Source organism: Gymnogyps californianus, chromosome 5 (assembly GCF_018139145.2).
Source record: "Gymnogyps californianus isolate 813 chromosome 5, ASM1813914v2, whole genome shotgun sequence".
Lineage (NCBI taxonomy): Eukaryota > Metazoa > Chordata > Aves > Accipitriformes > Cathartidae > Gymnogyps > Gymnogyps californianus.
Window position 1 is genome coordinate 55507258 of NC_059475.1, and position 26274 is coordinate 55533531.

Consider the following 26274-nt stretch of genomic DNA (forward strand, 5'->3'; position numbering starts at 1 on the left):
GCAACAAGGCTGAGCACAGCTCAGTGCTCTGCTTGGCTGTGGGCGAGAGGCAGCAGCAGAAGCTGTGTCTGCGAGCTGCTGGCAGGATTTGACCCTGCTGCACCCACGGGAACTGCAGGTGCTCAGAACGGCTGCAAGGCTCATCACGAGCCCCTCCGAGAACATGAATCCCACCCAAGAAGAGGGTTTGCTTGAAATTTGGGAGCCTTTTTGTCCTGTGCTTATCACATAGATTGCAGCTATTATCAGTTATTGAGATCAGGGCCTGACAGTGGTAGACATTGTACAAACAGTAAGAGAAACAGCCTCTTCTAAAGAATTAAATTCTAAGTGAATGCAACTTCCATAACTAACTCTGCAAGCACGCAGAACAACAAAGGGTGGCTAAAAGTAACTGGTAACTAGACATCTTGCTGTTGTCTCTGTGGGTGTATCTATGCTTTCCTTAAATACCTAAGCTAGAAAGCAATGCTGCAGCATGAGGCAGGGGCTGTTCTCAGTACAAGCTGTTACTAAACGAGAGGAGGACAGCTAAAAGAAAGAGACTTTATGTGAATTTTCATTGTCACATGGTCCTCTTCTTTGAGGCTACCGGAGCTGTAACTTACTATGTGAGTCATTTTCAGGGACTAACACAGTATATGCTAGCAATTTGGGTGACTTAAGTTATGAGAAAGTACTTTTTGTTTCTGCCACCATTGCTTGTCTGGGCAACTGTCCTGGTTTCGGCTGGGATAGAGTTGATTTTCTTCCTAGTAGCTGGTATAGTGCAGTGGTTTGGATTTAGTAGGAAAATAATGTTGATAACACACTGATGTTTTTAGTTGTTGCTGAGTAGTGTTTATACTAAGTCAAGGATTTTTCAGCTTCTCATGCCCAGCAAGCAAGAAGGCTGGAGGGGCACAAGAAGTTGGGAGGGGACACAGCCAGGACAGCTGACCCAAACTGGCCAAAGGGATATTCCATACCATATGACATCATGGCCAGTGTATAAAGTGGGGGGAGTTGGCCGGGAGGGGCGGATTGCTGCTCAGGAACTGACTGGGCATCAGTCAGTGAGTGGTGAGCAATTGCATTGTGCCTCACTTGTTTTGTATATTCTAATTCTTTTAGTATTATTATTGTCATTTTATTATTATCATTATCATTATTTTCCTTCCTTTCTGTCCTATTAAACTGTCTTTATCTCAACCCATGAGTTTGGGGTTTTTTCGGTTCTCTCCCCCATCCCACTGGGTGGGGGGAGTGAGCGAGCGGCTGTGTGGTGCTTAGTTGCTGGCTGGGGTTAAACCACGACATCAACTTTTACTTTCAAAGCCTAATCCAGTACCTGGTGGAGTCGGCGAGAATTGTGCCACTGATTTCTTCCACAGCTGGATCACACCACTGGCTGGTTTCATCATCACCACCAGTACAAGTTGCTGTTGTAGAAAATATGAACAGACTGTGGGTTTGCACTTTGTTTCTTTACCTGAAACTTTATTTCCATTCTTTTCCTGCTTCAGACATTTATCTGCCATATACTTAGGGCTTCAGCAAATGCTCAGGGCACATCTCTGTGTCTCTGTACAATGCCTTTGCGTGCAGATCTCCACTGGTATTAGCGGAGCAGCTCTGCAACTGGATATCTCCGAGATTTAGCACACGTCTTGTTTAGTTTCACTCAAAGAGCCAGTTTGTCAGCCACAAAACTCCGTGTAAATGATTGACAATGAAAGGAACTGATTTCTTCTTCCTCCGTGTAAAATGACTGCATATCTCCATCTAAGGTGTTTATTTACACTCGTACTAAACAACCTGTATAAAGGTACCCAGCTGGCATTGATCTAGCTGGATTAAGGAATAGGCAGAGGAAAGACGGTAGGGCATGGGCTTCGGGGTGCATCTAATGGATGTAGCAAAACTGTGGCTGTGGTTTCAGGTAGCTGCTCCTCATGGAGGGTCCAGGACCTTGTACTTTCTAGGTGACTTCTGCTCCCACCTGGCTGTGTTGAAGCTACCTCAGGCATGGTTATGTGTGCAGCAGTCCTGTAACTGCAGCAGAGATATAGCTGATGTCAGTTATAAATGACTGCAAGTTGGAACAGGAGGAATTTATAAGCCATGTTTGGGAGGTTTTAAATACCTTGTTTACTGTGCTGTTAAAAAAAAAAGTGTAGAATTATAACAAAATTATGAAGACCAAACATCTGTAAATCTTTCTTTGATGAGATGCCTAGTAATATTCTAGTGTTAGCAGTTTTGACAGCAAAATGACACAGAAACAACCCCAAAATTAGCATTTACAAGGAGTCAGGAATGAGAAAACAGAAGGAAGGCAACAGAGACTTGTGTTAACAGGGGGATTACGGCTCTTGAGAGAGGGCAATGTGCCCTCTATGAGGACCAGCCATTTTTGTAAATCCCTGTTTTCCTGGTTACCAATTACCACCTGGCAACAGTGGGGGAGAGGCAGCCCATACAGTGCTTTGACAAGGTGGAAATCATGTGCTTTAATGAAACATTTCGTAGCTCTGCACAGCATCTTCCCGGCAGCACATAACTGGGAAGAGCGTGCTAATGAGTGGGGAGGATGGAGGCGCATTTTCTCAGAGCCAGGATTGTTCATGCTGACCAACTTCCCAACTGCAAAGGGTGTCCCCATGTTTATGGAGGTGCCTCCTGGGACCCCAGAGCCCTAACTCCACAGTCCCCACCTGGTGCTTTGGCCACTCAGCCATCCTTCCTGTGATAGGCAACAGTGTAGAGCAGAAATGTTATTGTAAGTGCGGTGTGGAAGAGTTTGTTCTTAACTGGTTGTGAAGTGTATGGAGGGTGGCACGGTCATCACGCTGGTAGAGCATGGTGTACATGCAGGTATCTATGAGAAAGCTATTCTATCCTTAATTATTTGCAAATACCTGCATGTGGTGAAGTGCTGTGCATTTGTCGGTCATGCACATTTTCTCCTCAGTAATGTTTACTTTAGCCCCAGGGAGAGTGCAGAGAGCGTAGCTGTGACCAGAATGGATGACTTTGTCAGAGGAGGGAAGTTACCCGGCCTCACTGACAGATTTTTATGAAGGCTTTCCCAAGGCCAGCCTGCAGCAGCGCATCACTACAGATATGCTTTTGACATTTGTAGTCCAAGAAACAGCAGTGTTCAACGTAAAACACCGCCAGTGGGTTTCCATAAAATGCCTGATTCTTGGATTATTTGTGAGGGTTTGAATGTAGCTATTAGTTGTACAACCCTAAGCTTTCTCTTGGAAGGACTCCACCGGCCTACATCCATCTTCCTTTCCTCCCTGATCACAGTGAGCTGCAGCAACGCTGCTTTGCTCTGCAAGCTACCTGCAACAAATCCCTGCCAGTGAGCAGCTCCTGCTTTGGCTTGCACTCTCCAAGCAAGCTCCAGTGAAGAAAGGACTGGAGAAAGGAAGAAGGAATTGGGAACGACTGGAAGAAAGGGAGTCATGAGCTTGGGATGGCAGACTCAGGAGTCCTCTGAATGTTTTCTTTCAGAAATAAGCCAAAAAATGCTCCTGGCCAAACCTTAGCTTCCTGAAAATTTGACAGAATAAATTTCTTCTCCATAAAATAGATTGTTCTTTTGGAAAAATAACTGGAGTCTCTCTTACTAACCCATGCAGAATAGATTGTCCAGTTTTCCTACGGCTGCTGCCATAGGTCCTAGTCTGACTGTAGGCATGAAATGTAGGCAAGTGTAATTATGATGCAGGCAGATTTATGTGTCCCCAGACAGGTTTTCAAATAACAAAAAGAATATAAATATTGGATCTATGGAAAGAAAATGTCCATTATTAAAATAAACCTACAAGCTTGTACCGTGAAAAAGCTTTCTTCTTCAACACAGCTGTCAGCCCCGCTGAGATTTTAAATTGGAGTTTGTGTAGTGTAACTCTTACTTTCTATTTAAAAAGCAAAGTCAGAAGCATTAAACTTTTGTCTTGGGTTTTTAAAATACAGGAAAGCTAATATAATTGCTGTACTAATGTAGAGTTATGAGCTTTTAGGCTCTCCAGTTTTTGGCAAAGAAAGGTTACGTCTTTTGATTCATGGAATAAGACATTTCCCTATATAAATTTGCCATACGCTTTCGCTTCAGAAAAAAACCTTCATCCATTCCTCTCCTCTGGACCATTTGGCATGGCTCTTTGGTTTGTAACTGCCTGTGCTTCACTTGAGAGCTGGCTGCATTTCAGTCACCAGTCACTGTGCAGAATTTCTATGTGAATTATTGGAGTGTGCTTGGCATCTGGAGATCTAAGGAGTTGAAAAGTATGGTTCAAATGTCAGACTGCAACTTGAAAGGCTACTGGAGATGCAGAGCCAGGTCTGTGGTCTGACTGAGGCAACGCTCATGCCAAACTCAACAGATAAAGTCTCTGCATGACAAAAGGATGTCCACTGTCGGACCCATGGCATGCGCAACATGGCTTCCAGCTTCAGCGTAAAAAAGAGTGGTTTAGAGGGTGACACAAAGTCCCAACCCTGTGAGGAGAGCAAGGGTCAGATATGCTACCTGTGTCAGTGATGTTTGGGAGAAGCTAAGGACTGACAAGATAAGCAAAATAGGACTTAGCTTGAGTTCTGAAGTTAGACAGGCTTGTGTGAATGTAATTAACCAGCCGGGAAGTCTTTGGAGAAAAATGACTTCAAACAAAGACAAATCTTTGGAAGGTTGCTTCTGTATCAGGAGGAAATGGAGAGGAATTTAGCTTAAGGATGTTTTTTTGAGTTGTGTTAATTTATGTTCATTCATCATTGGCATTGATTAACACTGAACTGACAGGACAGTGTCATTATTAATGCTTTATTCATCTTCTTCTTTAGCAAAATAGTAAGTATAATAGCAAAAAAAAAGGAAAACTGCACATTTTATTTGTTTTTTTGTGCCCCTCCTTGGAGTCTCTAGAGCCATAGATCAATTGCTAGTGTTTAGTGACCTCCTGTCCAAAAGTGTAGGGCCTGTGGTGGGTCGTCTTCTATGGCTGGCACTTGTACAGTGCGTAATCTAAGATGACACTGACCCTTGCAGCCTTATGGGAATAATATTTTCAGCAGGATGGATTGTTCTTGAATGTTTTCTTCAATGTACTGTGTTACATGCCCAAACATTTTTTTCATCATCTTGAGCGTATGTCCTACATTTCCTCTCTGCTCTTTTTGTTGCATGGTTTTGATTGTAGCCAACAGCAAAGGTCAAAAGACATTTTACTGTTTCTATTTCTATGTTTCTGTTAAGCTGAATTAAATTGTTGGTGCTGCAAAGTGACTTGTTAAAAAGCTTATGCTGCAAGACTTCAACCAGTATAAACTGAAGCCGAGCTGCATCAGTTTAAACCAGATGGTCCAGAGAGACAATGTGGTCCGAAGAATAGGGTACTGATCTGGAAACCGAGAAAAAGAGTTCGGTTCTCTGGAGCTTCAGTGGGCAGCTTCATGAATTTAGATAAAGTTTTTCATCTTGCTCTGCCTCAGGTTTTCTAGATGGGTGGTAGAGTGGCACTGTATTTCAAATCACTTTGCACATTCAATTTTTCAGTCACCTAGTCTTATTCCTTTCACATCTAACATTAATCAGTACAACTGTCTGTTTAATTTACATTACAGATAGGTTCTGAAATCATAATATCTAGGAATGCTATGGTATCATTGAATAGGTTAATTATGTTTACCAGTGTCTGTGAGTATTCACTAGAAGGTATAATTTCTCAGTCCAGAATTGAACCAACACTGAGTTTTGCCCATCAAGCAGCCTTCCATTTCTTTCTACTTAGTACAGCAAATCCAGAAGTTTTCTTAGAGAATGAATTATTCCAATCAGAATTTTCAGGTTAACCTGAACTAATATTTAGTTTGGTCTTTTAAATTAGCCCACAATGGCCTTTGCAGAAGTTTGGCCCAAGTGCCTTTTTTCTTTTTTTTTTTTTTTTAATCCCAGATATGTGACTCATACAGGATCTTAAATTTTTTTGTATCTATTAGAATTTCCTTAAATGTCATGAACTGGCAATACCTGAATATCTCTTCTATGATTAGTGCACATTTCCCAGTTTTGCTTTGTGAGGAAAGTCCTTTCTCTCACCAGAGCCTGAAGAACATTGTTCCACCGCAGGACTGCCATCTTCTGTGGGTTTTAGATGGTCCATGACCACAAGCTTTTTTTTTTACTGGTGTGCTCATTTCTCCCAGTTACCTCACCCCAGCACTCCTTGATGCTGCCTTACAGCATGAAAGGGGAAGAAACGGATAAACACCTCCCTAGAGGAACCATTTGGCTTTAAAAATATGAGTAGAACCAAATGGATACTTTACAAATGTACTCAAAGTATCTTAACTGAGAAAGCATCAATCCTACAGGGATGGTTTGACAGCTGCTAGAATAGAAAACAGGTCTGTGTGAACATGCAGAATATCTTGGGCAACAATTCATAGCAGACAAAAAATTTGTTTTGAAAATTAAGTTGAAAGAAACATTACCAACCTACTGTTTCTAGGCATGTTGCTATTCATTCACTTATCACACCAGTTCAGTGGGACTCGGTGCTCTCCCTGTGTGTTATAAGGATTCTGGGACTTACACACAATCATCTCCAATGACCAATTTTGCATAATTCAGATACTACGAATATTTTATTTATTATTAGCAGCCTCTTTGTTGCAAGCAATATTTTTAAGGAATCCATTATACGTTAAAAAAAAATCAGGGTTAAATTTGGCTCTCTGTTCTAGGGACATAAGTCCAGATTAGCTTTCCTTTTAACAGTAATTTTACTCAAGGTTTTGTGGACGGAATTTGGCTTGGTGTCCATTGAAGAAAAATGTAGCAAAATATACAGTCCTTTCCCTAAATCCTTAAGAAGAATTACTAATATGCTACTGAATACTCTTAATATAAGAAAGCAGTGAAATATTTTCAGTTTTGTGGCTATGTTCTTGGTCTTATTCACATTTTATATGGGCATTGTTTTAAATTACTGGCACTACATTAGAGTACGTCAAGATGCATCATATGAACAGATACAATTTACCATGACCTTGAGGCAACATGATGTGTATGTTGCATTACATTAGTTATCAAAGTATGTTCCTTACATAGTACAGTACCCACTGCAGACAGAGAAAGAACATGGGTTGTTAGGCATACTGTACAGAGTTGGAAGACATACGCAAATAATCTCTCCAGATCTATAGCCACACCATTTGTATGTTTTTAAAGAGACTAGGAGTAAGCTATAGGACAAAAAATGAATCCAAATGGCTTTGCTCCATATACAAGGTGACATCCGTGGCTGAACAATGGAAACTTCTGAACATCAGGAAGCACATAACTGTGAGGGTGACCGAGCACTGGAACAGGTTGCACAGAGAGGTTGTGGGGTCTCCATCCTTGGAGATATTGAAAAGCTGTCTGGACGCGGTCCTGGGCAACTGGCTGTAGGTGGCCTTGCTTGAGCAGAGGGGGTTGGACCAGGTGACCTCCAGAGGTCCCTTCCAACCTCAACCATTCTGTGACTGTGTGATATCCACAACTCCCAGCAGCAAGCACTTGTTATAGCAATGCACCAGTGTACAGGGGTTAGGAAATCCAGCTCTTCCCATACTCCTTTCTTCACTGCCCGTCCTGATGGCCTTGTCAGAGCGTTTGGTGAGTCAGTCATGACCTTTTCACTCCCAAATCCCACTTCTCTGCTGTGCCACAGAGCTCTGCCCCGGGCCCTGAAGAGGAGATGTGTCACCTTGCTCTCATGTTTTCCCAAATGTGCTACTCCCCGCATAACCAGCTTGTTTCCCCAGGAGCGTAGGACCTGCTCAAGTCGAGCTGCTGCCTCTCCCCCATGCTGTGCTTGCTCTGAGCACAAGCCAGAGGGGCAGCTGCTCCCGTGGATGGAGGGCCTGGCTCTCATGGCTGTGCCGGGTTTGTGCAAATCGACCTTCAGCAACTTGCTTCAACCTTCTGTTCTTCCCCCCTCCCCTTCCCGTACTTTGTACTGTTGTAATTTTGTAAGCTGCTTGGGCTAGGTGTCATTCTCGCTATCTGTGTCTGGTTTCTAGCCCAGACGTCAGCAGGGGTTGCTGCATGCTGCTGCAATATAAATGACTAATGATGATGATAAAAGGTGTGGGAGTTGGTTGCCTGGAGTGTTATCCTACTTCAATAACTTTGTTTGAGAAACTAGCTTCTTCCTCAAATTATCTGTTATTTTATCTTATTAAGTCTAATATTTTAAAAGCAGTAAGGGATTTTCGGCTGCCTCTGTTTCGGAGTGCTCATCCCAGGACTTTGAAAGAGGCTTTGAAATTTTCAGCGTTTGGATGGTGTTGCTGTGACGGTGCCAGTAGCCTTCAGCACGAGTTGCAGGTTAGTGGCACCTTTAAGAGTCAGCTGCAACTGTGTCCTAAAAGAGGCATTCAATAGGGAAGTGCTCTATTTTTAAATTTGGGCTGATATAGGTAATAATTGCACACAAAACAGTATGTGAAAAGAACATTATCAAGATTGCACAGCTCAGCACTTGAAGCTAAGAAATGCTGCAAGTAAAATTGTCTCTACTCCATTAATTTGCCACCTTGCACAGGTGCATCAGTCACAGACTATTTTTGCCCAGGATCTGAGTCTCGCTTGGTGCACATAATAGATGACACAGTTTGTGAATTCAATACTTGATTTTCTTTTCACTGTTCAATGCATAACTCAGACTCTGCTGTGAAGGCAAAACTATTTCCCACTGGGGCATTCCAGGATATTCCACTGTGCAGGTCCTTGCCACGTGCAAACACTGACTTATTTCCGTTTACAGCACCTTAATAACAATTCTAGGTATCATTACTCCCTAGTATAGCTGGTAACCTAAGGCAAAAAAGAGTAAGATTACAAGTATCCATAATTGTGGGTGCCCGACGTAATTTTTTTAGAGGACCTGGCAGCACATACTGCAGCTCCCGTTGGCTTCCACTGCAATGGCAGTACTCACCACTTTCAGATATTCAAGCCTCCAGGCCCAAGGCAGGCTCCCAGAAATACAGAACAGGGGAGCAGCTTTGAAAAGCATGGTGTGAGTGAGTTGTCCTGTTCCTTGGGGCAACATCTCACGCCTGCAGACAAAAGACTGCTGCTCCTCTTCTCATGACTCTCCTGCCATCTTTTAAATTCTGCAAAAAAAATTGAAGCATCCTACAAGCAAAAGCTTCTTTCTCTCCTCTTCTATGGCAAATGCACTGTGCTCTGACTGAAGCTGGAATTTGGTGGACAGAATAGTGCTTAGCTAAAGCCAACCTGGTAACACATGAACAGGAGGCTGAATTCATTCTGGATCACCTTTAATTGTGGCATTTTTGGCTGGTCTTTGCAAATTAATTACAAAAAACCCAAACAATTTATTTTTTTAAAGCAAACTGAAAACCTTTTGCTATTCAAATTATCATAATGACAACTGTCAATGTAATTTCAACCTATTGAACTGCTGCAAAGATGCTTTGAGCTAAGAGAGTAATTAAACAGGAAAAAAAATTACAAGAGGTAATTTCTTTTACAAAACTGATCACTTAAAAATAAACATATTTTCAGATGCACAAGACCTTATTCAGCACTTATATCAAGCCATCTCAGCCACAATAAAATAGATGATGCACTCCTTGCTTCAAAAGTGAAGATACTTGAATATTTCACAGAACAGGTTGCCACGTTTTTATAAAAACAATAATTGATTTTCAAGCATCATTCCTATAAACAGCAAAACTGGGTGATTTTTTTTCCCAGAAAATATTTTCCCTGAGAAAAATGGCTGGCATGTATAATTTCAGACCAAACAGTTATAATTTTAAAAAGTTATAAAAAAAACCTGGGCACAACTTTCCTAAATCAGAAAGTGTCAGTTGGCTAGAATTATTTGCAGTGTACCTTAATGTAGCTATAATTAATTTTTGGAATAAAGATATAGTTGGAAGTAAAAGTGGAGATTTTAGACTTTCTAGATTGTTGTTGCACCCACAAACTAACAGCTTTTTTCTAGAGAAGCTTTAGTGTTATATCCCTCAGGCTTCTGCATGCTCTTCTGGTGCACATTTGTTTTGTTAAGGAGAGGTCACATCTGAGGTAAAGGTAGTTTGATCCATTACAGGCCAAATTATCTTTTGGCCTTTGCTGAATTTAGAGATATTATATAGCAAAAAATTAATACAAATTTGTGTCACTTTTCCATCTCTTAATATTTCTTAAATGTCTTCTGAAGCAGCTCAGTTTCCATTCCAGCATGCAGTGGTGAGGGCAGATCTTCAAATTGCTTATGACAGAGGTTACGTGCCTTCTGGCAGATAATGGAGACCTGTCTTTCTCTGAGACTCGGGTATTGTATTTTTTCCTTTTACAGCGCTTCAACGTATTTTTGCTCCTAAAAGAGAACCCTGGAGATGCCCTTGAAACAGAAAATGAGGTGCTTAGATCTGAAATGATGGAAAGAGATACTTTAACATCTTCTTCTTTCACATAGCTATTTCAGCTAATGCTGCTTTTATCTGGGGAAAAACGCAAATTTTAAGGCTTTTAGCAGTTGTCTGTTTTGGGTTTTTTTACCTGACTATGCCAGCATCTAGGTGTGCTCACTGTAGAGTTTTTTTGTTGTTCTGCTTTTTTAAGCTCAGGAAAGATGGGCAAAGGAATAAGAGAGAGAACTCTGACTTCAAACTTCAAATCTTTATTCTATCACAATTTCTGAGGTGTGGAAGGGAGAGACGTTAGCCTTTTTTTTTTTTTTTCTTTTTTTCCTTTGAATGAGAAGTTTCCCTTTTACCAACCTTGGTATGTATAAATTATAGAATCTTTGGCGTAAGGATAATACATCTTCAGCGCACAGGGTCCACGTTAATACCAGAAGCCCAGAAAGGTTTTGTCCTTTGTTGCTTCAAAACCCCCTAGTATAACTAGAAAAGGCAGAGAGAAAAGCAATAAAAACAACCACAAGCATGGAATGGCTTCTGTAAGAGGAAAGAACTAGACAGACTTGGATTTTTCAGTCTTGAAAAAAGGTGACTACAGGGATATGGCAAGAGACTTACAGCATTCTAGGTGGCCTGCAGAATAAAAGCTGATTACTCCCTGTTTCCCAAATTACATAATGAGGAATGATGTGTAACAGGTTGAAATAACAAGTGGATACTTTTTCAGATGTCCCTCAATTATCTTTTGAGCTCATTGCTAAAGGACACTGTACAGAAAAAGAAATAATAACATAAGTTCAAGCAGCAATTAGACAAATTTAGAGAAAACAAATCTATGAAGGGGCATTAAACCCAAAGATGTTTCCTCTGGCAGAGAAAGTCCTTGAGCTGCAGATTTCTGGACTCCAGTTAGGTGCAGTGGGGTAAGCATTACTACAGTCACACTGTGCACCTTTGGCATCAGCTAACAGCAAGGGGACACCTCGTCAGCTAGACTGTGGTCTGGCTCCATTTGGCTGCTTTTATGCCCACTAACACCACAGCGTGTTTGGCCTTTACTGGACATCTTATAAGGCAGTTCTGGGAAATCTCCACTGTGGCTAGCTCTTTCTGTCCCTTCCCCACTGATGGGAAAGGAGCAGTGGTGAGACACAAAAGACCTGTTCGGAGCTGATGTTTGTTTTCTCTTCTTCTTCTCCATTGCAGCTGCTGCTTCTGGGACGGGAGCCCCTTGGGCTCTGCAGGACGGGGCTCAGCAGACACTATATGAAGAGGGAGCCTAAGAGATCTGTTCCCTGTCATTGTGTCCACAATATGCAACTTTTATCTTTCAGCACTAACTGTTTGTTGCAGCAGAGCAGTAAATTGTCTGAAGATGGAGCGCACACAGTATTTTTTTTAGAACCAGTGCATTTGCACACATTGCAGAGGGATTCATGCGAACAAAATAAACATAGATCATGTCATTCTCGCCGTCTTCTTGCTGACAGAGGGTATCAGGAGGTAAGCTCAGGAATAGTAGGAGGCAGGAAATACTCTTTTGACTCAAAAGGTCTGAAAAGAAATACCGAGTATTTAAAAGGAGGAAAATGGCAAGTGTGTGCTGCAGTACCAACTGAGAGTCAAGCGCTTCTGCTTCTGAGCATTAGCACCAAGCAACCAAGCACAGTGCTGTGTATCAGGAACATGCATTGTGAACACAAAATAGGCCAGTCTAAACCAACCAGAATTATACTGAAATTTCACCACTGTTTGGGCCCAGCCAGAAAATTAATCATCTCTGGATTTGTGAAATTTGGACTTCTAATTGTAAATGCTTCCAGTTGTGTTTTAAATAGACTGTTAATTTTGATCAATAACAATTCATTCTTCATAGTGCATCTTGTATCAAAGGGGAGAGGGTGATGGGTTAAAGGGTGACGTACTCCCATTTCAGTCAGGTTTGTTTCTTTCACAAACTGGAACTCGTGAAGCCTTATGAATCCTGGTATGGGAGACCTTGCTGCAGGTGGAGGAGCCAAAGGCTGTTGCTGAGTCTGTGGATAGCACTGTCTGCACGGAGGCAGGTAAAGGAGAGTCTGTAGTAGTAGCCTGGTATTTAAGGGTCACTATTCTGCTACAGATCATAGCTTTGTTTCTCAGATAAGGATACTTGTATTCAAAATATTTGGTCTCTTTATAATAGAGCTTAGGTATCCTGAGCATTTCAGGGTTGTGCATGGTCCCAGCGACATAAATGAGGAGAATCAAGGTAAAACTGTAAAACTGGCTGCAAGTCCTTTGCCTCCTCTGAGTTCTGAGCTGCCTGGGGGACAAAAACAGCTGCCAGAACAAACTGGATCAGACCCATGGTGGGGAGCAGGATGAGCCCTGTAATGCACTACTTATTTGAATTCTGCCCTTTCAGAATAACCTCTTTGCTGCTGAGTGCTTCCCTTTATTCTAGAGGAGGTCTCACATTGCTGAGACCTTTGGAAATATCCTGGCTGTAGTGCTATAAATAGCGTGTATTTCCCACTGACTAAAACCTGCCAGCATAGCAGCAGCCTGACGTGGGTTTATTTTCCTGCTTGAGGACTATGTAAGTGCTTGTGTCCTCTCTCCGCTGAGACATCTCTTCGCTTCAGGCACTGGTCTCTCTGCTCACTGCTGGGGAGCGTTATTGAACCTGGCTCATATTCCTGCTCTTTCTGATCTTTTTTCTCTAATGAAAGACCTCTCCCTGGGCATCTTTCCTTGTCTCCCCTCTCCCTTTTGTTATGGCAAGTCTTTGCTTTTCTCAGGTATTCTGATTTCTACCGTATATTAGTTTCTGCTCATTCCATTTCAATTCATCTGCTATTCATACATACTGCACACTGCCTGTGCAAGCTGCTGTGTCTGAATGAGCTTTCAGTGAAGCTTTTTATGGCCCCAGAGCTTCTCTTGGCCTTATCTTGCATTTACATGGTGCCTTTCAGTTCCCTGAAATCCAGCTCTAAAAATAAATGCACATGTGTCCCTGCACCCGCCAGTGCTTCTCTGAGCAGGATCTTGAGTGATAGCTAACAACATATTGTGTTAGTGGAGTTTAGGAGAAGACTTATCCTGTCAAAACGGCACAAGGATTGGGAGTGGATACAAAGTCATCACAGAAGTGAGAATACGCCAATGTAATCCTTAGGAGAAGGACTGCTAATGAGCACAAATGTGTGTGCTAAGTTTGCCTTCCTCCCACAGATCACTAGCAGCAGTGCAGTATCCACTTAACTGCCTTGCTCAGCATCTTGCCTGCAGGCTGTCCAGGACTTGAGCTGAGCACCCAACTTTCCCAAGTCTGCCTTTGGAGGAAAATGAGGTTAAAAGAACTTGTTAGGAGGAAAGGAACAGAACTCCACTTGGCTGTGACGTTCAAGTGGGGTTAAATCCTCGAGGAGCCTCTCCTCCCTGCTTGGTAATTCGAGCACTTCTTTGTGAGATAAGGGAAGGTGTCAGCTCCAGCAGCATCTGAACTCACACTCGGCTTTGTATGATCTTTGTGCCCTCTTCAGTTTGTTAATCAAAACAAGTTTCCGCTGTGTGTTTCTTATCCCCAGAGGGTGGAACTATCCTCAGAAAATTAAAGCTCTTTTATCTCTTAGTGTGTCATCACAAGTAATAGCCTGGGGACTGTAAACAAGTTTAAATATCAAAACAATTTGGCTGGTGATTGTCTGTGATTATGGATTAAGAATACCAAACTTGTGCTGTGCTCGCTGATATTCAAGCTAGATTGACTACAAGGAGGCAGATCCTTAGCTGATGTAAATGGAGGTGGCTCAGCTGAACTCAGGAGAGGAAGGCTGCTTTGTGCCAGCTGAGCATCTGACCCTGGGAGCTTTTCAGAAGTTTTCATCCTTGTTTTTCAAAGGGCCAGATAATACCTGACAGCACGGGGCTGATCAGGAGCAGCGCTGAGGGCCCCTGGCAGAGCCCAGACCGTCCTCCCCTCCTCTGACTTCCCAGGAGCTCTGTTTCTGCTGGCTGTGCCCTCCACTCACAGCCCCTTTGGGGAGCTCATAAATAATGACTTGGAAGAGAAATGATTTAAGATTACAGAACTTTTTCAAGAGCAAGTCAAGGTGCCAGCATACTCAAAAGCTGACAGATATTTCGAGGCAGGTACTTTATGAGGGATGTGCATTGTATCTTTGATGTGACAAACATAATGCAGTAAATTCACAAATGTGCACTTGCTGCTGCCTTTTCCAAAGCCCTGCCACTAAGCCATCACCTTTAGCTCAGTCACTGCTCACGCTGAGAGTGAGGAGACGAGTAAGGATTATCTCCTTTTGCTAGAAATGCTTTGCCTAGTTCACTGGACTGTTTGCAATGACAGTGATGTGCAACAGGTCCCACAGATTTGGGGAGACGGTAGTGGGTGTATTTTATAGCACTTGGATTTGAAATTTTTCATGTTAGTGTCTCCCCCTTTTGGAAGTATTTGTGGGGCCTCACTTTTGTTATGGATCATTTTCTGATGTAGGCTGGGCAGTTCTTCAAAGAATCCCACGGATGAGAAACTGAGGCAGAGAGAGACTAAGTGGATTTCCCGTAGATATATAAGAAGTCAGCAGTAGTGCAAGGAGATGAATAGTCCAAGGAGTGTCCTTAAACACTGAACTGTCCTTTTCCCCCCTGTGCAATGCAGAATACATGGAATACATATATTTTCAGGGTTAGCTTTTTGGAATACATATCTTTTCAAAAGGCTGATTTTAGGTTAATGATGAATCTTACAACATAAAGTAGGAAACACATTAATTTTGATGTGGCAGGAAAGTGCTTTCCTAATGAAGTAAGTAATGAAATAAGAAGAATAGTTATTAAAGAACTGGTAAATCTAGTGCGCTCTATCCTTCCTATCTCAGCAGTTCTAGCAGCAGTTCTGGGTAAGCAAAAGGAGTGTTTCTGACAAGCATGAAGTCCCACCAGAAAAATATAAAAGGAGCAATGTGTCATAAGAATCTTAAAAATATGAAACAATGTCAAATAAATGAAATCAATTCCCAAAAGAGAATAGTAAAGGCTGAAAAAAGGTACCCAGAAAGCCAGAAGACTTTTCTATTTTCTTAATTGGGGTAATTATACTAAAACTGACAGCAAATATTTTCCCAGTAGCAAAAAACACCCACAAACCCCACCCAGCCAAAATACTGCTCTGAGCATGAGATTTGTGAAGGTTAAAGGCTTGAGTTTGCCATTAGGAGAGTGCTCCTCTTCTCCCAAGGTCAGTCCTTAAATGTGGAGAAGTAATTTTGATTCTAGTCTCCTCACCGTTCAAAGTCAACGCTTACCTTGATTTCAACAGTGCTATATTTGGCAAAGTACTAATATAATTGTGCTTGGTCCCAGTCTTGTCCTGTTTCAATGTTAAACGCTTCTTAATACCAAGCCCATTGTGCTCTCTCTCTCTCATCGTTTAGGTGATGTATAAAATAGTGAGCAATGTGGACCCGCTGGAGCAATCCCTCCAGGGAAACTAATGGTGCCAGTGTCCACACTACACGTGTTTTGGGGGTTTTACTTCAGAGCAGCTTTTGTCTGGACCCCTGCTGCCATGGACTGAAATTTATTTTATTGCTTTTATAGCACATGAAGAGCTCCTGGAGCACGTCTTTGGGTGTAGTTTCATCCAAAAAGGATGCAGTTCATGCAGTCCCAGGCTGCATCATAGTGTGAGCCAAATACAGCACATAGGCATGACTGGAGCAACAGAGATGACCTCCAACAAATCACACTGTGCATTAGCCCATGTATAAACTCTCGACTGCTGTTGCCTCCTTGTTGTTCCTTCATGTTCATCATGTCCCAGCCACCAGCTTCTTCATGCATATTTCACTGCATCACACTGAGGACCTTCTCCCTCAGTTAAGTCCCATTAGTGGGACAGAAATAATCTGGCAGTCTGAGTCGAGTTGGCGCTGTTTGGATTTGAAACCACTCAGTATCTCCTTGCTAATAATTAGAACTTGCAAAGAGGAGAAAAGTGATTGTACAACCTCAGATCAGAGACTGTGCAGCCCAAAGACCCCCTCTCTCTCAGTAACAAGTAATGGGTGCCTGGGAAAGACTTCAATAACAAGGCAAGGATGTGGTGGTACTTCCCCAGAATACTTTCTTAGCTTCCAAAAAATTCACAACTCAAGGATTTCCTAAGCCAGAGGCTTTGTCTTTATATCTAATAGCCTTTGATATCTTTTTTCTTTTGTGCATTATTTAGCTACTTTTTAGATTTCTGTTAATTTTAGGATCTAGTGTCCTGCAGGAAAAAGTTTGACACTAACTTCATGCTGTGCAGTTTGGATTTATTAAGAAAAGACTGGGGATGTTAATAAGAGGGGTTCAGATGCCCCCACGCTGCCTCTGCTCACATTAATCCTAGAAACAGGATTGTCTAGTGCATGTGGTGCAGAATCACCATGCCGAAGTTAAGAGTGTGGGTGGATGCAGTGCATGTGCAAATCCACCCCAGCTGGGGCTCTGCACTACTCTGTGTGGGTTTCTGTTGATGTGAATGGGAAACTCTGCCCAAACCATGGGACGCAGAGAGACCCATTGTACCTTCTCTGGCTTTTTTCAGAGCCAGAAGGGCTTGACCCACAAGATGCTTGGGGATGACCATATTTCTGTGGGAGCCAGACTGTTGAATCAAGAGCGCTTGGCTCCTGTGGGAACCAACCAGAAAGGACTTCACCCTCCCCTCAAATCCTTGCGTTCCAGGTGTGGGATTTTATCAGATTGTATTTGTGATCCCACTTGAGTTTTCAAATAAACAGCGAAATGCAAACATTTTGCCAGAGGGAAAACCTCCCAGTTACTGAAGGGGAAAAGAACATGATATCCAAATGACTCATAGCTTTGTGAGTGAAGTAATGGCTGCATGTCATAGCTTGAGATGTGGGTTTGTGGTCCGATACCACACGGAGTGGATGTGCTTGGGTTCTGAGGTTAATGTAAATGGCTTTGGTAGGAATTCTCCCGTGACTTCCCAGAGGTAATTTGCTTGTTAAGATATCATTGACTGCACGGTGGCAATTAATAAGATAGGAATGGCACCCGCCAGATGCAACCAAGCCCTCCTCTGGACACCAGCTGGGGGCAAATATGGCAAAGCCCTTCTGCTGCTAGAAGAGGTAGGTCCTGCAGGAGGTGTTGCAGGTGGCTGTGGCTGGAGGAACTGTGGGGACCAGGGAGTTTCTGAGGGCTGGAAGGGAACCTGGAGGGGGGCAGCAGGAGCCAGCATCCCTGGGAGGTACCTGGTACCTCTGAAGCTTTGCTCTCCTGGGGCAGGTTACCCGAAGACCTGCTGGATGAGCATGCTCTGATGTCTGACACAGTACCCCTCTGCCTGGTGCCCCCTGTTCCTGCTGACTTGCATCTGCCATGGGTGCCCTCAGGTTACTGACTCCCTCGTTCTTGTTTTCCTCTGAATCACTTGGTGACGCTAAGGCAAAACACGTAAATGCTAATGCAAGTGGAATTATAAAGGCCAGCAGCACCTCCGCAGACCCCCGCTTCTGCCTTACTCACCACTAATCACTTGTACTGGCTGGGATTCAACCACAATGCCCGTTCTAGGCAGTAGCCAGCAGTTACTCGCTGTCCCATATATGAACACCTTGCAGATGTGAAAAAATACAGGTTGTTTTGTCTGGATTCTCTGTTTTTCCTCTCAGTCTCTCTGTCGCAGGATTTCCTCACCTCTCTCCTTTCCATCCGTTCGGTACTCTGGTCGCTGCTCCGCAGCTGCACAGCCCAGGAGCTCAGTGGAGCTGCAGGTCAGGGCTTCCCTCTGGTGCTACCTGCTGGGGGGGATGTGTGCCCATGCAGGTGGTGGCCTGTTCTCGGGGAGCCCTCACCACCCTGAACATCCATGCTGGATGGGATCTAGTGGTTTTGCTCCGCGGGTTAGCAGAGGGAGGAATGAGGGAAGCGTCTGTGCCCCCTTTCTCCTCCAACCAAACCCCTCTTATAGGCAGGAGCTGTTGAGGAGCATTTTTTGCTATATCCTACCACTGCTTCCTGCAGCAGAAACATCATGGGATATGGTTTACAGCTCGGGATACAACAGCAGGGCATCGCCTGAACTCAGCTGTTGGCAGATCCATTGGCTTTGGGAAATCAGCCAACCTTTTTCAGTTTTCTGGGGCGCTCTGGTTTGCCTGTGAGGTTAGAATTTGCAGCGTTAGATAAGCACAGATAAATAGAATTTATCCATTTCTAATTTGAACAATCAAATGTTTACCCAGGTCTCAGCACCTGGCTGGAAGACCAAGGGAGCTTCTTTGTTTGTGGCTCCAGCAGTGCCGGGAGTCAGGGCTGGTCACATATTTGAAGAATCCTCTTTTTTTAAGCAGTTCAGAGGCTGAGGCTGCTACTTGGGAAATGGCTGTATTCTCCCTGCAGGCAGATCGATACATTTCAGCTCACTGCACTGCAAGTAACTTTTCATCATACATTAAGAACGAGGAAAATAAAAGCCAAGATGGATGTTATTTTGGTTTTGCTTTTATTTTGAATTATTTATTAGGAAGTCACTGCTGTCTTCCTTCTTGTCAGGAGACAAAATGCCTTTGTTTTTGGTGATTTTTCCTATTAAAAAGAAACAAGGTCTTCCCAGTTTTATTTCCCTCACCCACTTGCTTCTTGGTACTGAAGTGTAAATCTAGGGTCTCCGCAACTTGACAAGATTGTCTCCTGCAGTCCTAATGCAGGCAAAGTCCCCACTGATGCCGGTGGAGTCACACCTCGTTGGTACATTTCTAACCAGTTTTGTAACGACACTGCAGATGAGTTATATGCGTTATGAATCATTGCTGGCACATAAACAGAGAGTGTTACAGAGGGTTATAAGTAATCTACAGGCTAGCTGAACTATCATTTTAATTAAGTGTTTACTAAATAGCTAGTAAAAAATTAATCCTTTTAAAGTGAATTCTTAATATAACACGTTATGGGGCAAAAATTCTGCAATTGGCTCCACTGTTAATATGAGTTTGGAAACTCAAACTGACCATCCATTTTGATGTTTTTCTTCCTAAATCTAGGTTATCCTGAAAGGGAGCATAAAGAAACTGGCCACCAAGATGGTAATCACTAGTGGAAATGAAGAAGATAAAAGCAGTCAAGAAAAGGAAAGCAAAGAAGAAACCATCTTGGCAATGCTTGGAATTATTGGGACAATTCTGAACCTCATTGTGATCATTTTTGTGTATATTTACACAACGTTGTAAACTAGACGGCATGCAAATAGACCAGATAAAACGGCCATTAAGAGTGACGACAAACATTGCTGACTATTGACAAGTTATTTAATCAGAATTGACTCTGTATTATATTAACACATCATAAAAGCACTGCCTGCAGGCAGCGAAGGCTGAAGCACAATTAATTTAACAAGCTTAACTCTTCTGTCCTGCCCTCTTCCTTTCGGTTTGGTTTTCAGTTTGGGGGAAAATGACTGCAATTATGTAAGTTGTAGCTTTCAAGAAATCCACCAGGGATATGTTGTTTTAACACAATTAAAAAAAAAAAAAAAAAGGAACTGTACACTATATACAATTACAAATGTATACTGTATACACGCAAAGATTGAACTCAAAGATAGCTTGATCATAGCACAGATCACATGTCTGTTAGGTCAAATGATTTTTTTCTCTTGGTTTTTGCTTTTACTTACATTGAATCTGACAAGCTTTTTATTTAGAATGAACATATGGTGCAATCATGAAAAAAACAATTCCATTGAGCAAGGTCTGCCTAAACCTGATAAAATGTTGAGAGAAATACATTATATGGTTATTTTTCCTTTCTCATTTGCTTAACATCTGTGTCTGTTCATAACAATGTTTATAAATATATATTTTTAATAAATGTGCTATATTTTTAGCATGAACCAAATATTTGGAGACACTTGTATTCATGCAGCTAAATTTTGTTTGATGAAGTGCCCTTTTTGACAATGGATGTTATTTTTCTCAGCAATTATACAGTGGTCTTGTTTGCAGCCCTCTCACTGTGATCTGAAGCAAGCTCACATCATGCTCATATGTATGACTTGAAGTTGGAATGTCAGCTGAAAAGCATTGCTGCTTAATACGGGAAATAGCAAAACATTGTAAGGTGACCTTTGGAGACTGGTTGCAGAAAGAAGGCTCTATTTATAGTTTAAAAAAAAAAAAGCGAATGAAAGGAATATTGAGGCATCTCACAAAATATTACAAAATTCACAGAATTTATGGCTTTCAAAATCTGTACTCTCTAAGTACTTATATTGAGAGAAGTGAGCAGAGGTTTATGCAGTTGAAAAGAAAAATTTAGAGAGCCTGTAGTGAGGGGCTTAAGTGAAATCCAGACTGTAAATACAGAGTATATTTTAAATGTGAGGATCATTAACCCTTTACGCTTCTCTGACATGTGCTTTAACTGAGGTCGGTGCAGTGAAATTCTCTGACTTGTGTTTTTGACAGGAATGTACAATGATAATGATCACCGTTTTTCTTCAGAGTTCAGTACCTATAAATATATGAAGCATTAAAAATATGAGACCTCAGTTCTGCCTCAAGCTGCCTAAGTACATTGCCCATTAACTCTGAGGTATCCTCTTAAAAAATAGGTCAATTAATTGTTTACTGCCTTGTGGTTTGGATTGCGTCCTCAGATGCACAAGGAGGATTGCTACTGAAGTCAGCTGGAGCTGTAAAAAGTTTGATCCTAGAGTCTTATTGATTTTAGTGATCAGTCCTGTCCCTCTGGAATCGGTAATGAGCTTTTTGCTGGTTTTCAGGGGCTAGGACTGGTCTCAAAAATACAGAATTTCATTGCAGGATATAAAAGCAAGCCTGGAAAACCCTGAGGGGCACCTCTCATAAACAGAGGTATTTAGTCTCTTGTGGTATCGCACATTCAATAACAAAATCATTAGGAGAAGTGAAAAGGTCAGTAAATAAATTAAAATGAAATCCAATATGAAGACTGAAAGAAAAAAGAGCAAAAATAATCTCATGCTAATGAAAACGTGACAGGGTGAGAGCGGTGAGAAAATGAGCAGAGACTCAAACAAGCAGAGAACAGCACAGAAAGAGGGTGCCAAGCACGCTGGTGTGGCTGAGGAAATGTTTGTATTTGGACAGTGCTGGTAGAGCTGCAGGTCTTAGAGAGGGTGAGAAACATTAGTGGCACTGTTCAGTGGAGCTGAGTGAGGCTGATCTTGGTTTTTAATTTATAGTTATTTATTTTCTAATTCTAAGGAATTAGCAAACTCTGCTTTTTGATCATCCTTAATGAAAAAAAAATGGCTAAAATATATTTGCCTCCACTCTGCATTTTTTCTTCCGGTTAAACTACTGCTGATCACAGCATGTGGCAATGGCATGGGCGCCCATGTCCCAGAGCACACCTGCACATACTCCGGGCACCTGGCTAACTCCAGCCTGCCCCTCACGCTGGCAGGATCCTCTCTGCAGAGGTTTCCCTTGAACCTCCCCTCCTCCTTCCCCAGCAAACACTGCAGCAATCTGCCTGAGGCTCGTACCCAGCTTCTGGAGGGGAAGCCTGGGAAAGGGCAGTGTCGAGTCAAGAGATGAGCTCTGATGCCTGATCTTTCTTTGCCTCTCTCTGCACCAAATGATAATACCTGTCATCTTCTTGTGGGCATGAAGATGCTTAATGAATGAAATTTCATTAAGTACTTCTATTAATATTACAATTAAAGCTCTGCATTGTAAAACAACACATAACACCCCCACCCCCCTAAAGTAAAGTAGCAACTTAGCTCCTCATCACAGTTGCAGTCTTTCAGACATGGGCCAGCATCTTCACCAAGACAGGCACTGCCAAAAGCCCAAACATGCTTAAGCTGAATGGGTGGATCAAAAAGCCTAAGGACTCTGTGTTTACTCTGCCTTTCCCAACAGAAGACCCGTTAGGGGAAGACTTCCCAGCTGTGGGTGTGCTGTACTTTGCCTGTCAGTCTTGGTGTAGGCAGTGTGTCCAGGAGCCTACCGCCCCACGCCGCCAGCAACTGTGTGCTGTGTGCTTTGCCACAGGGCTTTTATTGCACCCTGAAATAGGAAGAAAGGTTTCTCCCATTCCATAAAAAGTTTAACAATATTTTAATTTTACAGGTTTCTGTTCACAGATAGTTCTAGAAATATCTTGGGGCAAGTACTTCTTAAGTAGATTCATTAAGTATTCATTTAAATAAAAATGAAGAGTTTCCTTCAAGGGCAATTTCTTTACCTTTTATTTGGTATTCATGAACACTGATATGGGAAAAGTATGTTTTCAAGAATGACTGTGGAAGGGAAAGGTCTTATACAAAGATCTGAATGTATGCCTACCCAGGCAGCCGCACGCAGGCCTGCTTTCGGCTGAATGCCAGCTGGAGCCAAATTGCCCTCATGCTTTTTTATGTGAGCAGTTTTCAGCATGCACCTATAAGAAATACTCAGCTAGGTAACATATATATCATGGAAGCCTTATAGTCAGTAACTGCAGTATAAATAGTTGAATAAAACTTCTCGTTACAGGTGCTGAATGGTAAATCTGCTTTGGCAAGGAAAAAGCTGATAGTCTCATTTTTGCCTTGACTTGTAGGTAATGCAAATAGTTTCCAAAGTAATTTTTTTAAAATAAAATATTACTCCATTAGTGACAGGAACTTTCATGTTTGCGTTTGAGTAGGAGGAAAGTAATATCCAAAATCTTAATAAGGTATGAAAACATCACCTTTTGCTTCTGTCAACTAAGAATACCATTATATATTTAAATTGTCCTATGTGGTTTGATGGTTTGTGTTATGGGAATGAAAAATATTTTCCTGAGGTGACAGGAAGGTGACATTCTCCCCACTAGTGTCTGGTGCGTTGTCTGGTGGGTACAGAAGACTTTCAAGAAAGAAGAAGATAAAACTATTTAAATCACATTATGTACACAACAAAGTGAGGAGAAAGAAGAAAGATAGGATACCGCTCTCATCTCTGGTTCCTGTAACTGCCACTGAAAATTCATCATCTCGGGAATCATGTCTTCATACAGGAATATATCTTCCTGTGTGCTGGCTGACAGGGCAGTCTTTTCAATTGTGTACCTTTTGCTCCTTCTGCTTGCACCTCTGCAGCAGTGTGCGGCTCATCGCACCTTAGGACAGTTTTTACAGGTACCCAGCCTGGGAGCCTCTGGAAGTTGCTGTTCTGGTTTCTTGTGGTGTAAAGGTCTACTATGGGGCAGAGTTTTATTATTTTAAGGACAGTCAGAAATCATCTTCATGTTATTGTCTGATAATCTAGGGGATACTTTGCTGGTTGAATTCCCAGACCCATCCCTCCCCCGGCCCACAGGTAAAATTTTGATTCAGTAGACATCCAAATACAAAAAAAGCTTCAGTTACGTTGTGATAAAACTTTAGTATGAAGCATTGTTGAAGTCCAAGTGTCTTATATTTCCATTTAATCTGTATCCTGGAGTTCACCCCAAATGCCCCAAGGTCTCATCCATGTCAGGACGTCTCATTGTTTCCGAGTGAGAACTGACATTTCAGAGTGCATTGTGGGCGGAGTGCAGAGAACTGGGCCCAGAGAGGGGAACAGGGATAAAAAGGAACTGAATTAAAACTCCAGGGAGGCAGCACTGCAGAATTTACTAATTAAGTAGTTTGAGGTTTGGCTGGAGTACTTTGTTTCTGGCGAGCCAGTATTTCGGAGACAAAATATTGTTCCTTGGAAAGTTTCTGGAAGAAATATGTCTAATTGAAAGAAAGAACCTCGTTGAAAATGTTTCAGCAGCAATTTCCAGCAGCAACCTTCCAAAGAAAACACCGACCAGGCCTCCGAGTGACTCTGGCTTGCTTCCCAAGAGTACTTTTTGGCAGCCCAGGAACACACTGCACATATATGTAAGCACCTCTTGTTTACTGAGAGGCTTTGCCTTCTTTGGAGCAGAATGCACAGATTTACAAAGATTTACAAATGTAAGGAATATTACATTATGCAGGCAACAAAAAAAAATGCTGTTCACCTTTTTTTCCAGCAGATACCCTGCAGACACCCTGCAGAACCTGCACTGCTTCCGTGCCCGGCTGTGCGTTTTGGAGGGTCTTCCCAAAGGGTCTTATAAACTTAGTGTAGCTTTCCTTCCCCACCACTGATCCAAGAGAAACAAAACCTGTTCAGCATGGAAACCTCCACACCAGGCTGAAATCCCACATGCATCCATATGCATTTATCTACATATGAACCATCTGGTATCCAATAAGACTCTCCTTGTCTTAAGCATTAGGTTTGCTTATTTGCATTTCACCTGGGGACTCAGATGGTGAAAGGCAATTTGTAGGGTTGAAAGCACCTAACTGTTTCCAGTGATACAACTTTACATAATGTAGCCATTACCTAGAAAGGTGCCTGTTCGTCCTGAAATATGCCTCTGCAGTGCCATGCGCATGGCACACAGTCCTCCATGCGTAGTCTCTCAGTGACAGAGTATCCATGACTGTGAGGGGGGTGGGTTTGAGCTGTAACTGGCCCCTACAGCAGGGTTTTGTACCACAGCCTGGATCCCAAGTCAAGCTCTGTAGAGTGAAAGGGCATCCTGCCTTGTTCATAGAAGGTCCTTAGCTATGTTCACAGCACTGGGATCCCTTCTTCTGCAACCAGTATGAATTCAGCTTAACATGACCCGTGCACCACTCCTGACTCTCTTGCGGCGGCTGCAGAGCTTCCTTCCACCTGGGTGAAGAAAACAGCTTTGGGCTTCCCTAGTCTCCCAGAATAGGGAGCAAAGTCTCTCCTGAAAGGCAGAGATAGCAGCAGGAGCATCCATTTCTTGCTGACAACAACCCGGTCACTTGCCTGGAGTGCTGGTGGGGACCTTTTTCCCTCCCATCATCCTACATAGCCTGGGAAATGCAAGTTTATTACCTCGTCTCTGGGTTCTCCACAGGCTCAGTCACCAGTTAGACTCAGGCAGACTTGTTTTATGATGCTGAGACTTGTTATACTCAAATGCCTCCTGGAGCCAGGTCTTCAGGAATAGATTAAAGGCCCTGATATCTTAATCTGGCCTTGATATCATGAAGGTCTCACCAAAACAAGTCTCCGTCTTTGTCAGTCTCTGGCAGCAAGGTGTTAATGGACTAGCTTTAGCAAAGGACCCAGATGGGAGCCACGGTCAGCCAGAGTTGGTGCAGAGGAGGCTGGCTGCTTTCCACAGTACTTACTTACCTTCCTGAGGAGCAATGGTATTATGGTGGATTGATACTGGTGGTGGGTAAATGTAATAAAATGTTTGTGTAGCAGGGGCGTGATTTCTCACCTTTAGTTCCTGCAAACTTAGTGGGAAAGGCTTTATAAATAATTCTGGCTCTGTCAATTTAAGATATGGATTAAAATTTACTATACATGTTTTCAAATTTTAATGTGCTGCTTTTTTTCCCTTACTAATCAATTCAGTTTTAGTTTTGCAGATACTATTCTTATTTCTGTAATAACGATGGTTAATGCAAAAATGTTGGTATTGGATGCATAAGGAAAGAATGAAGATGACATTGTCAATGTTTTGTTAATTTGTTATTGTGGACAGGAAAAGATAGTGGTTTTCTTTGCATCCAGTACACAGCAGTATTTTTATAATAATTTGATACCATTATTTCTGGAGCCTAAAGGAATCTGTGGGACAAAGATTCATTATTTAGAGCCGTACATTTTCAAACAAATGTCAGCAAACAAAGAAGCATATGAAATGTTTGCATTAGCTAAAAGAAAACAATGTCAGACATATACATTTTTAGCAGATTGAAACTCAAAAGTGAGACCA

At 42.4% G+C, this 26274-nt stretch overlaps 1 long non-coding RNA gene across 1 annotated transcript in view; it reads left to right on the forward strand.

Moving 5' to 3' along the window:
- Nucleotides 1-19955, forward strand: part of LOC127017159 (uncharacterized) — a 140377-nt gene extending 120422 nt beyond the window's left edge. Inside the window, exon 5 of the long non-coding RNA XR_007766544.1 lies at nt 19512-19955. This is a non-coding gene — a long non-coding RNA (uncharacterized LOC127017159). The remainder of the gene's footprint in view (nt 1-19511) is intronic.
- Nucleotides 19956-26274: the final 6319 nt, after the last annotated feature.